This window comes from Uloborus diversus, chromosome 2 (assembly GCF_026930045.1).
Source record: "Uloborus diversus isolate 005 chromosome 2, Udiv.v.3.1, whole genome shotgun sequence".
Lineage (NCBI taxonomy): Eukaryota > Metazoa > Arthropoda > Arachnida > Araneae > Uloboridae > Uloborus > Uloborus diversus.
In genome coordinates, this window is record NC_072732.1 from 118,282,139 (window position 1) to 118,299,126 (window position 16,988).

Sequence of the window (16,988 nt, forward strand, 5' to 3'; positions counted from 1 at the left end):
GCCGTTCGAACTTTTTTAAGGACTGACTAACTACAGTGAACAAGTTACGGTTACAGTTACACATACAAATACGGTTACGATTACAAACATAAATACATAACAATTAGTCTATGATTGGGCACAATGTGCTCGGCGCCCTAAGTGCTCTGCACTCAAAGTTTCCGGCGTAAAAACCAAAACAAAAAAAGTATAAGCCCAGTAGTTTGGAATGTTATTAAGTACTACTGAATAACTCCACATTTTAAATAGTTTTAAAATCGATACACACGAGACAAATTATAAATTCAAAAGCAGAATAGAAGGATCAACAGTCGGGGTCCATTCAAATTTTACAGTGTTCCTTGATTGGTCAGAAAGGAATGTGCTCCGACTGTTGATCCTTCTACTCCGCTTTTGAATTTATGACTTGTCTTTTGTATGTATCGATTGTAAAACTACTTCAATGGTCTTCTGTAATTATATTCAGTAGTACTTAATAACATTCCAAAATACTGGGCTTATATATTTTTTGTTTTTAAACAGTCGGGTTTTTTTGTTCTTATTTTTGTTTTTTCTTCGTTCAAAGGTCAGATAATGTTATAACAAACCTTGAACATGTCTTCTAAAATTCCCCCTCTTTGTGAAGAAATAGGTCCAACCCTTTCAGATATAAGATTTTTCTTCTACTGTTCTTTTCACGTTTTAAGTCCACTGGTTGGAATAGCAATCCGGTATTGAGAAGGTATTCCCCACAAACGGGTATCTATTTATGGTGTCCACTACTAATTTACAGTGCTTCATTATCTAATTCCCCTCCCCCACACCCTAAGAGAACCGAAAAAGAGAATATTGGAACCTGCTGTCCATAAAACTGGTTGTGGGTGGTGAAGGATGGAAATTCTCCTCACTAACTTAAAAACCTAAAAATAGAAGGAAAGGGAAAGGAAGTAACGAAAGAAGAGAGAGTCATTGCGCAAAGTCACTGGGTTAAAACAGAAAAGCAAGACTAAATTCACTAAGGACTTTGTAATGTAAAAATTGTATGTTTTAATCCATTTTAGTCATAGCTTTTCATATTTGTATAGTTAATAAATTAACAGTAGTTAACTCATTTTTCTTTATTTATTTGTTTTCAAAATGTTTTTAATTACATGGTAGAGGTGTTAATAAGTGAATAATTTTCTGCTTATACCTTCCGCCACATTAGGCCAGATTTTGAAGAATCTACTGCACAAGGCTCCCAATACAGCCAATAATTTTCAAGAGAATTTTTTAAATAAATCAGCAAAATATAATATTAAATCAAATCCTTCTCAAGCAGAAATGTTCATTTATATTTTCAGCAGTTTTGGTTATGCTAGGACATTTAAACTATACTTAACACATTTTTAAAGAAAATATAGCTTACAATATTATTTTAATGATGCTTAGCAGTAAAAAAAAAACCTTCATACACATGACTGATTTATGTTTAACATTTGTTGTGCTTTTAAATCAAAAATTGCACTTACAAAGATGAATTGCACAATTACCAAATAAGTAAGCTTTTAATAATTTCAACAAAACAAAAGTGTTTACAATTACATTCTGAAAAAACGATCTCAAACAAGTGTTTTTTATTCTATTACACCACAGAAGACAACATTTTCTATGAATATCTCTTCATTAATGAATAATTGTTTGCTTTTTATTAAGCAGATTTCTTCTTTGGTTTTAAAAACCTGTAAATTCCATAGAGTGCTAAAGCCGAGTAGGTAGCAAATGTTATCTGAAACACAAAAATACGATAAATAAGCATTTTAAAATTAAGCTGAAGAAAAATAAAAAAGGACTTTAGTTTGAATTTTAATGTAACAAGCATAGTAAGATAAAAAATATGAATTATCTGCGCACATAGTTAAAAACTTTCTGCAGGAATTAAAATCAACATGCAGTGGGTAGGTTTAAATTTTTGTGAAAAAAATGTCCTTTACTTTCAATCATGCATTTGTGAAAGAAATAATGAACATTTTCAATTAACTTATCTTCAAATTTTGAAGATAATAAGTGTTTGATATGGATATTATTAACAATTTTCAGCCAATGCACATATCTACAGCAAATATATCTGCACAGCATCAAATGTATCCATTCACAGCGTGAATCTATATTATCTAGCTATGGTAAGAACAGTATTTAATGATGCCAAAAAATAGAAAACAAATTTAAAATCCTCAAACTAATCTGAACATTGATGTTTGCTTTATTTTTCAGCCATAAAATACACATACAAGAAAAAAAATAGAAATTTAGAAGCTCATGCTCAAATTTTTCCATTTTTAATTCCTGTTTTTATTGTCTTTGAAATACAAAGCAACTAACAATCACAATGGAAACATTTATTCCATCTTGGCTTTAAATGCACTTATTAGAACAAACTTTTACTGTAATCCAGGAATATATACCTTTGACTTAATTCTTTTGTCCAGGTTTTATGTAATGATACAATACTAAAGTTCTTTGTCTTTTAAACTGCATCAATTGATTTATTAAACTTATGAGTAAGGGGAGTTGGGGCATGTTGGTTTGCTTCCCTACTTCTCCATTTTTTATCTCATGAAAAAGTTAAATGAGAAGTGTTTGATTTTCTACCATAAGTTTCATTAAATATTTCTCCTTATTCCAGTTTTTTTTTGGAAAATGTTCAATTTATTAATTTTTTACAGAATGTTGCAAAGTGGAACTACATGTCAAATGCTCAGTGTACATTGGGTTTAACGATAAACATTATCCCAATAGTATAACTACTTTTCTTTTGTGATTAGAATAAAATGTATAGATCAATATAACATATTAAATTAAACCAAACATTAAATTAATCTTCTACTTCAGCACAATTTATGCCAGAACCATCTTCATTTTCCTGATCTTTATGAACACTGTTTTAGCAAATAAAGTTGCTGACTTCTGAAAATTACTCAGCACTGCTGAATTAACTTTATGAAACAAAATTTGTTCAATATAACCACACCAAGCTATTTCATTATAGCATGTGTAAGAGTATAGGAGCCATTTGTTCATCATGAATAATAAAATAGTATTTAATCAAGATTACGAATTTCTTAAGAGACTAATAGCCGTAGCTAGATAATTTTAGATGCACACGTGCACGGATACATTTGATGCTGTGTAGATACATTTGCTGGAGATATGTGCATTGGCTGAAAATTGTTAATAATATAAATATCAAGCAATGATGTTTGAAGATAAATTAATGAAAAATGTTCATTATTGCTTTCACGAATACATAATTGAAAGCAAAAGGCATTTTTTCACTAAAAATTTTACGCATCCACTGCATGTTAACCTTCATTCCTGCAGATAGGTATGTGCGGCAGATACTTTATATTTGTATCTTAATATGATAATAGTCTGTTGACTAGTTTTCAGTAATGGTTTCAGGAAAGGGAAATTGTGTGCTACTAATTTATTGCATTTCTATGACAAGTTTAATATGACTTCAGATAGCAAAAAGTGTGTAAAGGTTTATATTGATTTTCAAGAAGCTTTTGATAGGGTACCACATAGAGGCTAGTGAGGGGACTATCAGATTTAGACTATGATGCCAGACTTAAAAAAGGCTTAATATATACATATTAAGCCAGGAGCATAGAAGAGTCAGAGGAGACATAATTCAGTTGCTTAAATTTATCAAAATGAAATGTTAATGGGTTAAATTTTTGCATGAAAAGCAGAATGACAGATCATTGTTTTAAGCTATTCAAATCTCCAAGCTAAACTGGAAATGAGGAAAAATTACTACTTTAGTAGATTTGTGGGCACTTGGAAGAGCTTAACCGAAGAGGCCATAATGAGCAAGGGGGCGGATAGCAATAAGAGGGCCATTGATCTTCATTGGGGACTAATGAACTGACTAGGATCAACCTAGCGGGGCTCAGAGCCTGTTGCTAGTCGTCACATTTTTATTTCCATTAAGTTATAGAGACTGGTACAATGAGCCATAATATCCCTACATTGAATTTAAGACAATTTTGTCAGTTATTCGATTTTACTATAACAAAACATTAAAATAGATTAATTATAATTAAAACAAAGGGTTTTTTTTTTTTTTGAGTTTATAACTTTGTCCAGCAGTGTACTTTAATGTTTGTCATTATTTTAAAAAAAAAAAAAAAAAAAAAAACTACACTGACGAAACATGTCTTTTGCCTTTAAATGATTTATTTGAAAAGAATTCGACCATAACGTAAGATTTTTTACCATTGAGTTTATACTTTAGTCCAGGCTTAATGTAATGATAAAATCTTGAAGTTGCACATTTTTTTAATTAAACTAGTTTTTTTAATATGTAACTTATGGTTTATACTGGTTTTAGAACTATTTTTTCAGTTATTCATTTTATTTTGACAGAAAAAAGTTAAATTAAGATTAAGACAAAACCAAAAATTTTCTAACCTATAATTTTGTTCACCAGTGTATCACATATAAAGCAAGTCACTTTTAGTATATCAAATTTTTATGAACTAAAACCACTAAATGAAAAAATAACAACTATTAAGTTACAAACTCTAAAGATAATTTTTTTTTAGCACAGTTGGATTAAGTTATAGATAGTAGAATATGAAGATAAATGCAGGCCATTATTTATTTCTAAAGATAAAAAATAAGGAGTTTGAATTTTAAAAATAAATTATGCTTACATTAGATCTTCCACGAATGGTATAGGTATTGAAGTGCTTCTGCCATCCTTTGAATTGGGCATCACTAACTTCACTGCCACCAGCCATATCTAAAAAATTAATGAGTTAGAAATAGAATAAACCATTGCAAGAACTTGAATAAAAACCTAACCTTTATATATTTTTTTTACAACAGGCAAAGTTGAAAAAGAAAAAAAAAATAATATTTGAAAATTTTCAAGTTGTATACAAATGATAACCCTTTTACTAGGAATATTTTCAATAATGAACTTGAGACAAAAAATAAGCATATCAATGAGAGAAAATCCTCAACATTGTGATATCTTTTTCTGTGAGATGTTGAAACACAGGGATAGGAGTAAAATAAGAAAAACAACGTTGTTGGTTCACTGAATGGCTACCGGATATAGTTAAAACATGGAAACTGGAATGTTTCCCCAAAACATGAAAAATTGCCAGTATTGAACCGCAGCTACATCCAGAGATTGTGTGGTAGGTATATTAGAATTTCTGAGTTGGTAAAAAAAAAAAAAAAAAAAAAAAATCCTGTTTTCTTTTGGTTTAAACCAGGTTTTTTAGATTCAAACACTTTCTGTAAGAAGAATAATTTTATTTTTGGAAAGTCATTAAATTTTTATGAACTAAATGTTAATATGTTAATGAATGTTTAATATTCACATTAAAACCTAATTTCTTAATGATTGACTAAAGAATTAAGAGTAAAATCTTGTAATTTCATTTCCTCATAAGTAGAGCTTTCTATAGGAGAAATGTTGTTTTAAAATCTATAACTATTGAAAGAATACTAATGGCAAATGGACCTTGATGTAAATAAATAATCCAAGAAATAATTTACTGTGAGAGTTAAGAACAGTTAAGTATAAGTAATATAGAATAAAATCTTAGGTCTTAAAATCCGTTCTTACTTCTAGGCAATTCCATTGTGACGGGTGTGGCATTCAGACACTATTTTTATTGGTAAACCAACAATTTGAGCACTAAATCAGTTGACAAATACTAGCAAAGTATTTTAATCATGTTCAACTATGCATTTGCTTGAATAATTGAGTTGAAACAAAACTGTAGAACTGTTGAATTTTTTTAAAGACATTTTTAAAATCTTGTGACAGGTGTGACATTTGCGAGACATGACTTTTCACTTGCACACATATTTCTAGAAATTCCTGTGAATATTTTGATGTTTCATGACTATAGCATTTTTTTCCATTAAAAGATATTCAAATGAAACTTAATACATTATATTTATGATGAATTTAAATTTTGTTGCTAAACCGGATTTTTTTTTTTTTTTTTTTGTGCTGTGACGGGTGTGACAAAATTTGTGATGGGTGTGACACAAAGTGAAGAATAGTGATCAGTACAAATGACAAACTTGACAATCCTGAATATAAATTACATTTCAAAAGAAAAAAAGCTAGTACTGGGTGTACAATTAGTTTAGCAGGTCTTTAATGGCCGCTAACGAAATTAGGTCAAGTATAGCTTTTTTTTGGTAATTACAATTTTTTTTAATATCACCTTTTATAGGGCAAAAATCAACAGGGTCATTCATTAGCTTGCATATTGTTGCTCACTTTTTCTTTTTAAAGTTATAAAATGTAGAACAGTAACATAATACTAATAATGTAGTGCTTTGTACTACATTGCCTTTGGTGGTTAGTGAAAAAAAAAAAAAAAAATCTACATCAGGTGTTAATCTGATTAGGAGTAATATAGAGCATCTGAGTTTCAGTGATCTAGTTAATATTTTACAATGTAAACTTTGCAGTCTGTTCAGCTTAAACATTCAGAGCTGCTTTCCCAAAAGTTGTTGCTTCTCTGAGCTTCATTAATTCTAACTTGCAGACGATATTCACTCGACAATACCCAAGATACAGGGTGTTTGCGCCAATATACAGATCAATTCTTGTTATTTTCACTGCACAATTAAATAAATGAAAAGCTGTTTGAATTGACTTAGCCAGGGTTGTTTGGTTTAAACCAACTGCTTTTTAAAAAAAAAACCATGCGGTTTTTTAAAAAAATGGTTTTTTTAAAAAAAAGTCAAAAAAAAAAAAAAAATCCATTTTACAGATTTACATTGATTTCCCCACACATATTGAATAAGAAACAAATTAGGACTGGAAAAAGCTTCAAAGCTAGTCTTTTTGTTCAAGGCTTTCAACTAAATGAATTTTTTCTAAAGACTGTTGGAGAAAACAACGGTTCTTTTGGTTTAAAGCAAAATATTTTTAATCTGTTACAAACAAAAACTGTAAAATTACATTTATAAATAAATAAACAGGGTGTCCGAAAAGTCCTTGACACATTTAGCCTAAAATACCATTGGTGTCGAGGACTTTTCGGACACCCTGTATATGTAATGTATTCAACTCATTTCAGAAATATGTGTATAAATCTTTTTACAATTACATAAAATCAACTTTACACCACAATAACATATGCATAAATACATAGCAACTTTACGTTATAAATTAATATTATTTTTATGTTATTTAGTACTTTGAACAAAAAGCAAGTTTTGAAGCTTTTCCAGAGCCTAATCAATTTTTGAGTTATGAATGATATCTAAATGACAAAAATATATGCACTGCACTTTTTTGAAGCTGGTTTTAGTAATGTTGAAGACTTAAAGATGGTTGTATTGCATTTTTCAAATTCTTTTTTCCTGGCTTTTCCACCACTCAGTCACTGTTGCAGAAGATATAACATTTTTGGCAAAATTTTTTTCTTGAAATAGAATTTGCTACACATTTATTTGTTCTAAAGAGTTTGCATTTAATATTTTTTAAACTTCAATGCTGGATGCAACATGTATGCCAGTAAATAAGCTGTACTTTAAGCCATGTTACACCAATTTTTGTATTTTTGAGTTGGTTCTTTGTTTTAGCGATAGTCGATATCTTTTCCAAGTATTTCAAAAATAAGAACGGAGTCGAATATAGAGCAGCACTTTTTTTTTAAACTTTGTCAGTACAACAGCAATCGATTTTTTGACTGTTCAATCATGTACTGTTGTACATTTTGCTTTACTTCAATATTTGCGACATTGTGTATATAAAAATCAGCATTATGTAAGATCAGAAAGAAAAAATATGAAAATTGTTCTTTTGAAAAGATTATGCTTAAAAATATAACTTTTACCTTTATTCGATAATTATTCATATTATGTTGGTTTTATAAAGTTTTTTTCTTGGATCTTCATTATATTTTATCTTAACCCGCATCATAACCACTTCTTGAAGTATTTCGTATCATAAAGGGTCTATATATACATGCATACTAATATGTTAATCAAGTCAAACATTTCAATCAATATTTCCCCGCAGAAAGCTATTTTAATTATTTAATTTAGTTACAAGATTTTGCTCTTATCTCTTTAATTAATCAAGAAATTAGGTATAATGTGACTATTGAATAACTGTTAATTACATGGAACCTTAATTACCTTCCGAAAATTAATTGTTTTTCTCGCAAATAGTATTTAAATTTAAAAAAAAAAACGTTTTTTTTTTTTGGTTTTTTTGAAAAAAAAAAAAAAAAAAAAACGGTTTTTTTTACCAACCCTGGACTGAGCTCAATTTGACAATGTTTACTGCATTTAGCCAATACAACAAATACGAATAATGTCGCGTTCTATACAAAATGGTAAAAAAAATTCTAATCTCATGTCAGTTGAAAATCTTGTCCTGCAAAAAAGCATTAGTTTGATTGTTTTATATCATTTTTTATTGAGCTCTACAGCAATCAGAACATTTTTTCACTTTTCATGGCTAAGACAGCTCCATTTTCATATTAGTTGTACTAGCATTTTAAAATGTCCCTTGGAGCATATTTGTCATGATGCAGTAACTTACTTCCATAAAGGAGCAAATTGTATTATCTTTTAACTATGCACAACTTGTAAGTTTGATAATTAGTTAATGAAACTTTATATTGCATCCTGAGAAGTAGTGCCATAATTTTGGACAAAGTTTACTTGTGTCGTGCAGTTGCAAAACTGGCCACCTCCAAAAAACTAAATTTTTGGGGAAAGTCATTTTACTATTACATCAAGCATAATCGAGGTCAAAACTAAGAGGCCTAGTCTCTGCCCAATACGTAAAAATTTAACGCATGCAACGCCCACCCGTGACGTCACTTTTACGTACGCAACAAAATTCGCTAGTCTCTGCCCTTTCTTACCGGACGCAAAAGGCAGCTGCCAAAACGCGAACGTACGGTAAATTAACGCCATGATTTTTCTGGCGTAAACCTTTCGTACGTACGTTTAAGAGTCAAAACAAAGATGGCTGCTGTATTCGCCGCGCAATGAGTTTTATGAAACTTGCTGAACTATTGGAACTTATCGAAAGAAAAGTATTGAAGAATCATCACACGCGTTGGATATTTTTGATGCAAGGTTTGTCAAACTTTATAAATAGATCAAAAGTTAAGTGATTAACGCCACAGAAGTGAAACATTGCTTTCCCTCCTGTATACAGGGTTACCAGCTAATTTGCGAGTACATTCTTCGTCACTGTTCTACAAACACAACATCATTTTTAATTCTTAGCGTTCATTTATATTTATTGATAAGAGTGAAGTAAAAGATCTTGCACCATGGCCCTACGAAATTTGCTGTTGATTTTGTTTGTACAGATTAATTATTTTCCGACAGGTAAGTGGGTCATTCCATTTTAAACCAAGCAATAAAATAAACAAAATTCTCAAGCTGATCGTTTCAGATTTTCAAGAAACTTTGCGAAATCCTACTACTCTCTGACACCTCAAATGTATATAAACTTTTAAAAAAAATCTATCTTACACAATTGATCAGTAACTAATGTCTGAGTTTGTTAAACTATTTTCCCCGCAGTGTTTTGAAATGTTATACCTAACTCAAGTTCTATGGGAGCTTCAGAGTTGCATAATAGCTCATTTTAAAGAAAACTGCATATGCCTTACTTTGATGTGTAACAACACAAATATTTCAGATAAAAATATTTTTTCACAATTTTAAATTTTGACATTGTGTCTCAAAAATTCAGGGTTTTTTTTTTGTAATGTATTGTAATGAATGCATCCCAAATGTTCAGGGTGGGCTCAGAACAGTTGATACAAATATTGTAGGATAATTTTTACAAAAAATTGGCTTAAAAAAATCCTGACTAGTGTTATGCCGGATGTCCGAGGGAAGATAAAGATGTGTATCCTTATCTGTTTTTTCCAGATCTTAAACAAATCTTTTATATTCTTAAATTTCAACACATATTTGAATTCTAAATATAGATAGGCATGAAACACTCTTAAATTCTATGTAAGTTAAGTGTTTTCATTTTGTTAAATAAGGTATCATTTCAGAAATTGAAAAAGTTAATTTTTAAACCCCGACTCTATTAGGAAAGAGATAATAAGTTTGACATGTATATTTGTGTGTGTTTGTGGAATCGTAGCTTCCAAACAGATGAAACGATTTTGTTCATTCTTTTTTACGCTCAAAAAGTGACTTGACCTTTGTGTTCTTAGCTTGGTCTCATCTTTGTAACACTAATTACCCAGGGGTGTCCACCTCTTCCCCAAATACAACAGAGAAAAATACCCTTGAAAACAACCTTCCTAAAATTTTCAATGCCATAGTCTGACCTTCCCTTGGTGGACACCTATGAATTAATGAAGATATTAATTAAAAACCAACGTAGTGTTTTTCGCAGTTTGAACAGTGAGATCATATATGTGCGTTTAAATATTGGGACTAGTTGAAAGAATGAAATTTTCTGCGTTGAATATTTGTTAGGAATTTCCAAGTAGGAGTTATAATCTTGTTTACACAATAAAAGAAAATTTTGAGTTCAGTGTTAAACCTTTATGCTTGCGAGTAATAGCAATTTCTTTGTTGCTCCACGATTTAAAATTTATCTACTTTCAGTTTCTGGCGTGTACTGACCCACAAGTAGTTCTCACGGATCTAGACACTAATGATCCCTATCCGCAGATCTGAACTTTTAACGATCCAGCACATCACTAGTTATAAGTTTTTTTTTTTTTTGAACTACAGAGCTGTACAATAGCGCATTTTAAAGATAATTTCATTATCTTTCATCTCTGATTTGTAAGTTAAACATTTTTTTATTCCAATAATTTTAAAATTATGTACTTTTTAAAATTTTGTTGTAGTCCCACTCTGAAAATGTTTGGCCCTATTCACTAAAATACAGTAAAAATCATGCTCTTTTTTATAAAATGACACTATTCTCAATTTTTTTTTAATTTGAAAATTTTGGGAAAGAGAATTTTTTTCCGAAAAGTATTTAAGTTATACATTCAACTGAAGTGCATGTCTTTCTCTTCAAAGTGAGTTATAATACAGCTCTGTAGCTCTCATAAAGATTGAATTATAAAATTTTACTCACTGCCAGCAAGTTAGAAAGAAGTGCTGTGCTTTTTAACAACTTTCAGAAATTAATTACTAATCATGTATGAAAGTTTTTTAAAAATTATATACAGTAAAACCCCTCTAATACAGACACTAATGGGACAATTTTTTTGTCGGCAATAGAGGGATGTCCGCAGGACAGAGATTTAACAATGTTATTTTCTTTGAAATCGGAGAATAAAATATTGTTCACATCAGTGAGGTGGCCGTTTGGAGGGGTTTTACTGTTACATTTAAGATGTCAGAGAGTAGGGCTTCTGAAACTTTCATGAAATTTGAGACGGTCAGGTTGAGAATTTTATTTATTTATAGGTTTGATATATGATCCATTTGCGTGTCGAATAATATTAATTTGTACAAATAAAATAAACAACAATGTTTCTGGGGCCAAGCTGCAAGATCTTTTACTTCACTCCCATCAGTAAATATAAATGAATACCAGGAATTAAAAATGATGTTGTGTTTGCCGAATGATGAGGTAAATTAGTTGGTAATCCCATAATGATGAATGAGCAAATGAGCTGGTAATATTGCTGACGGAAAGCAATGTTTCATTGCTGTGAGGTTAATCTGAACATTTTGGTCAGAAAAAAAGTTTGACAAACTTTGCATCTAAACTATTCAACACATTGTATAAGACTCCTGAAATACTTGTCTTTTGATGCATTCCAATATTTATGCTTCTTTTTGTTGAACACTCAAAGCAGCAAATTCATCACTCAGCAGCCATCATAGACTTTGCACATAATAGCTGTAAGCTCAGGTACACATGTATACTTCCGTAGGGCTCCCTTAAGCTACAGTAGGGTCTCATTTCACAATTTTCCATGGGTGGGGGGGGGGGGTCTAAAGATTTGTGCGCAATAGATTATATAGGAAGAAAACAAACTGCGTACACACAATAATGCCAAATTTGATTGTTTCTAAAATTCAGAGGGTTCCCTTACCACCCAATTGATGAATCTGGAATTCCTGTTCTTCACTATACATATCATCATTCCCATAATACACATCACAAAATTTTACGCAGTTGCGGAACCAATAAATGCACATTTACATCAATGTTCATTGTTGTTTCTTCAATATGCACTTTATTTGTATACCTTCGGCTGATTTCAAACAAATTTCTTTATTTAAGCTGTCATTTTATTATAAAAAGGAATATTAAAACATATTCTGTACAAACTGCAGTATAGTTGTAATGGAATTTTAGAGGCTCTGCCCCCTGCTCGTTTGGCTCGCCAACCCCCGGTTGCCACCTGTGGGCGCTCAAAGCCACTTGCAGCAGGTGACTATTAATGATTTTAGGGGTGTCGAGACATCCCAGAATATCCTCAGGAATGGAAGCCCCTAAAGGTTTAGAGGGGCGTTAAAGAGTGGAAATGGCTTCCCCTATTTGCCCTGTATCCAGTGGTACAGGTAGACACGGCCAATCCGGAGAAGATAGACACAGAAATAAATAGTTTAGACTAGGGGGCCCGACTCCCCTGCTCGCTTTGCACGCCAACCCGTTTGCCATCCGCCTCAAAGATTTTATGCTTTTTAGGGTATCATGACATCCTTGGATATCCTCAAGACATAACTGGATATCTGGCCCCTCAAGGTTTAGAGGGGTGAGACAGGGTGCAATAAATACAGAGATTAACAACCCGTATCCAAAGGTGGGGTGTGTTGGCCGGATTCGTAAGGTGTCAGACTCTTAACTCAGGGGTGCCCACCTGGAAGGGGTCATGGTACAGACTGCGCCAATAGAATTTCTAAGGGAAGGGGGGGGGGGGGAAGAAAATTGAGAGGTATTTTTTGGGGGGTGCTTTTGCTCTTGGGGGAGGACCCCTGCTTACCCGAAGGGTCCAAGGTCCGATGCCAGCCGGTCAAAGATCTTCCATGTTTGTTAATGGTGACTGGGGCAAGTTAAATATGTCGCAGTCAAAGTCCTTCAAAGAATTAATACCTCTGGGAGTGCTAGACCAGAGATTACTCGTCTTCTGACCTGGATCAAAAAACAGCTGTCTTCAGGCCCCCATCCAACAGTTTAGAACAAAAATGGTAGGTACGGGGAATCCTAGAGTGTGATGTATTCAACAGTACCAGTATTGACTTGGCAGACATTTCCAGTTCAGAGGAGATGCGGTTAGGGACAGGCAGTCACAGAAATTAATATTATCGACTATTAGATAATCTGTTATGCAAATTGTTCTGAATGATGTTTTAATTTTCAAACTACAAATAGAAAGAAATTCACGAAAAAACATTTTAGCAATTATTTTTCTTTTCTTAATTGCATATGTAAAGCCTAATAAATACAAATTAAATTTCATTCATTGGATATTTAAAGAGAGATGGGTTTCTAAACTCCTTGGGCCTGGGCTCAGTTAGCCCCCGCTCCAGATCTACTTACCTGCAGCGCGGGGCGGCTCACTATACTAAATGGGCCCCCGGCTTTAAGTGGCTTAGAACTCCAGTAGCCAGTTAGGGGCTCTGCTAATTTTTTGCCAGGGGGGCCTAAAATTTATAGATCAGAGCCAGACAAGGGTGTCACCATCTCAACATGGAAGGGGAGGGCAGGCCCAGGAAAGTCCCAATGCAAAGTCGTTGTGACCTCCCAAAATTTTCCTTATTCGATAAAATTTTTTGCCGCTTCAGCAAAATTAGGAGTTTTATTAGGTAAAATTATCCTCATTCAGCGACAATATTTGTGGCATTCCATTCGGCAAATAATTGAAGACTTTTTTTCCTCCCAAAGATTAAAGTTCAGTGTCCTCCTGGGCAGGGCCATAATTTGGACAGTTTGGGGACTGGTCTTTTAGCCCCCCGCCTCCCCCCAAGATTTTGGAAGCAATGCAATTCTAAAATGATAGCAGTATTAACTCAACACCAGTAATTTTTCTTTTTTAATGTACTTGGAAGAAGATGTATACACTTTCAAACTCCCCATTGACAAATGCCCCCCCCCCCCCCCCCCGGTGAATATGTCCATGGTGCCAGAAATGCCTGTTTTTTATTTGAGAGTTGGCACAAAAGTACTTTGAGCCAAATTCTTAAAAAATATTATAGTGTTAAAGCTATTTTGATAATTTACAAAACAATTCAAAATAATGTTTCAAAGAATGATATTTCGCTACATTAGGAATATTTTGTAATTTCATTATCATATTGACAGATCAATGAAGAAATATTAAAAATGAATTTAATTAGAACCTTCCATTGCTTTGTTTTCTTTGCTGGTTGATATTTTAAATTTTAGGAATTTGTTACTGAATGCTCCAAAAAAAAAAAAAATGGTAAAAACTCCAACAAAAATGCTGTTTTTTATTATAATTATGATTCTTAGGTCAAAAGGTTCTTCTTTTGTGCCCCTTTTCTTCTGATTTGGGTACCCGAGTGGTGTAAGTAATAACAAGAACATTTTTTTCCATCTTTCTATGACTGAGAGCAGACGTCAAAAGGAGAATCAAAACAAAACAACTGAGGCTAGCCTCGTCTCCTGAGCGTTCTCATGCCAACGATTCTAATTTTCCATTGGCTTACAGGGACAGGAAGAAAGGCGTGGTTTAATGCTTACCGTACGTTCGTTATCCCAGTGAGTATTAACGAACTTCCGGTATTTTTGGGCAGAGACTACCGCAGTTACCGTACGTACGGTGAGTGCGTAAGTTGCTAGCGTCCGATACGATGTGCTCGTGCGATGACGTCACAATTAACGTATGCTATTTACGTATGGGCAGAGACTAGACCTCCTAATCTCTTCGGTTTTTAGTGATTTTCGGGAAGGGTGTTGGAAAACGTTTATGTAAATGATGATGGTATATGAGGGGAGTATTTACTCGTATTTTCATTTTGTATTTGGCCGCTTTTGCAACTCATTTTGGAGATGGTCAGCTTTGCTACAAATTTGAACTTAAAAATTGCTGTACCAAATTTAGATATTGGGATTTTGGCGTACAATAAACATAACTCTCAAGAATAAGACAATATAATTTGAAAAATCAAACAGACCAGAACAGCTGACCAAAATTATTTTTAAGTACAATAAAATATAAAAAATAAAATACAGTAGAAGACCGTTATAACGCACACCTTGGGATCAGAGCTTTTGCGTTATACAGGTTTTTGCGTTATATAGATCATTTTACAAATTTTGAAACTAATATTCAGAATATATCTATATATTAGCACTTCAGAATGAGTTTTATCTGCAATGAGTATTGAAGCACCAATATTACAATTAGTTATTCACAAATAAATATGTTTCACAATCAAAATCCTGCACTTCTGCTAGCTTCATGGTTTGCAAAACAGCTGCATTTTTAAGAGCCATTTGGTATTTTCTGTTTTATTATGAGTACTAATTTTGAATTTAAAAGCTTTGAAATAAGATGGAAAGATGAAAAACTTTCAAAATTTAATTTGCCTAACCATTTTTATTTTTGCAAAGCAAAACAGAGGTATTTTTTAAACTTCAAAATCTATTGTTTACTTCTGAAAAGTAGTGCGGTTTATAGAGAATTGCGTTATACAGGTCGGCGTTATAACGGTCTTCTACTTAATATAACATTTAAGAACTATAGTCTCATACTCTTGCAGCATTATCGTCTTCAACAGGCTCACACATTTCTTCCTGATGTTCTTCTTCTTCACTTGTGCTTACATCACCTTGAGCAGATGATGCCATCAAGATGTTTTTGTAAAAAATCAAGCGCTTGTCAGTCTCCCCAGTTTGATCCAAAATGTTTGGTCATTAAGTTTTGGACATTGCACACTTTCTGAGGCTTTACTACTAAATCTGGAAGTACACTTATAACCTTACTGGTTACAATGCTTCTCTCAGTCTTCACAACAAATTTTTTTTTGCTCCAACATGAGATCTATAGAAAATCTCTCCTTGAACCAGCACTTTATTATTCTGCTTGGTTATGAAAAATCTCTTCGTTGGTGCGAATTTGAAATGCCATTGTGCTGGGGGTTTGAGGATGGTTACTGCTGGTTCTCTTCCAATGAAGATCAGTGTAGTCTCTTCCTGGCTTGTACACTGTTCCACTTTCCGAGAGAATGTCGTCAAATTTTGAAGGCTGAACAAGGGTCCCAATTTTTTTCAACTTCTTCTCAATTTGGGCGAAAACACGATCTGGAGGAATGAATGAATGGACTTCAACTTCTTTAGATGGGTTGGGGCGTAACGAGTCATCCAGTATTGAAGCATTAACATCTTTGTTGTGTTTTTGTTTTGGCCACCACAGTCGACAAGCAACACTTGAAATCTCGCCAAGTATTGCAGGTTATGATATTCCCCCACAATGACCCTTTTCCAATTGTTCTAACTTTGACGCAAAAACAGATTGCAAACACATTCAAGTTTTGCTAGTCAAAATTTAAAATCAAGTTTTACTGACTTACTGTTATAATTTTGAAAATGCCTCAGAATTTCATACTACACTGATAAATAATGGTTCGGAATGATTTTTTACTGTAAATTAACAAAAAAAAAAAAAAATAAATAAATATATACATACCGACAATTTATTAAATGGATATTAAAGGGAACATTGCTGATGCAAATAATTCGGGGGATATATATTTTTTAATGGCTGCAATTATAAAAATCGCAGCTGTACTATCCAGAAAACTAGGCATGTATAGAAGCTTAAATGTTATAAGTTTAAGAAATTCATATTCACTTACCAATGCTATATTTTCTAACAAAAATTAAGAACAATTTATAAAGTCATTCAAAGTCAAAAACAGGCCAAACTGTTGTTCGTGGAAGAGTTGAGATGTAAAATAAAACTAGAACAGCGGAGAATCAACGGCACGGCCGATTCAGTACTTTTTCCTTAGAGAAATAAAACTTCAGATGTAGTTTCCGAATCAGATTT

General features: G+C 32.5%; 1 long non-coding RNA gene across 1 annotated transcript; it reads right to left on the minus strand.

Moving 5' to 3' along the window:
* Positions 1-1,507: 1,507 nt before the first annotated feature.
* On the minus strand, positions 1,508-16,949 carry LOC129216010 (uncharacterized). Its single transcript, XR_008580155.1, has 3 exons — positions 16,795-16,949; positions 4,680-4,768; positions 1,508-1,747 (listed from the first exon to the last, which is right to left on the minus strand). It is a non-coding gene; the product is annotated as an uncharacterized LOC129216010 (long non-coding RNA).
* Between the last annotated feature and the right edge of the window lie 39 nt (positions 16,950-16,988).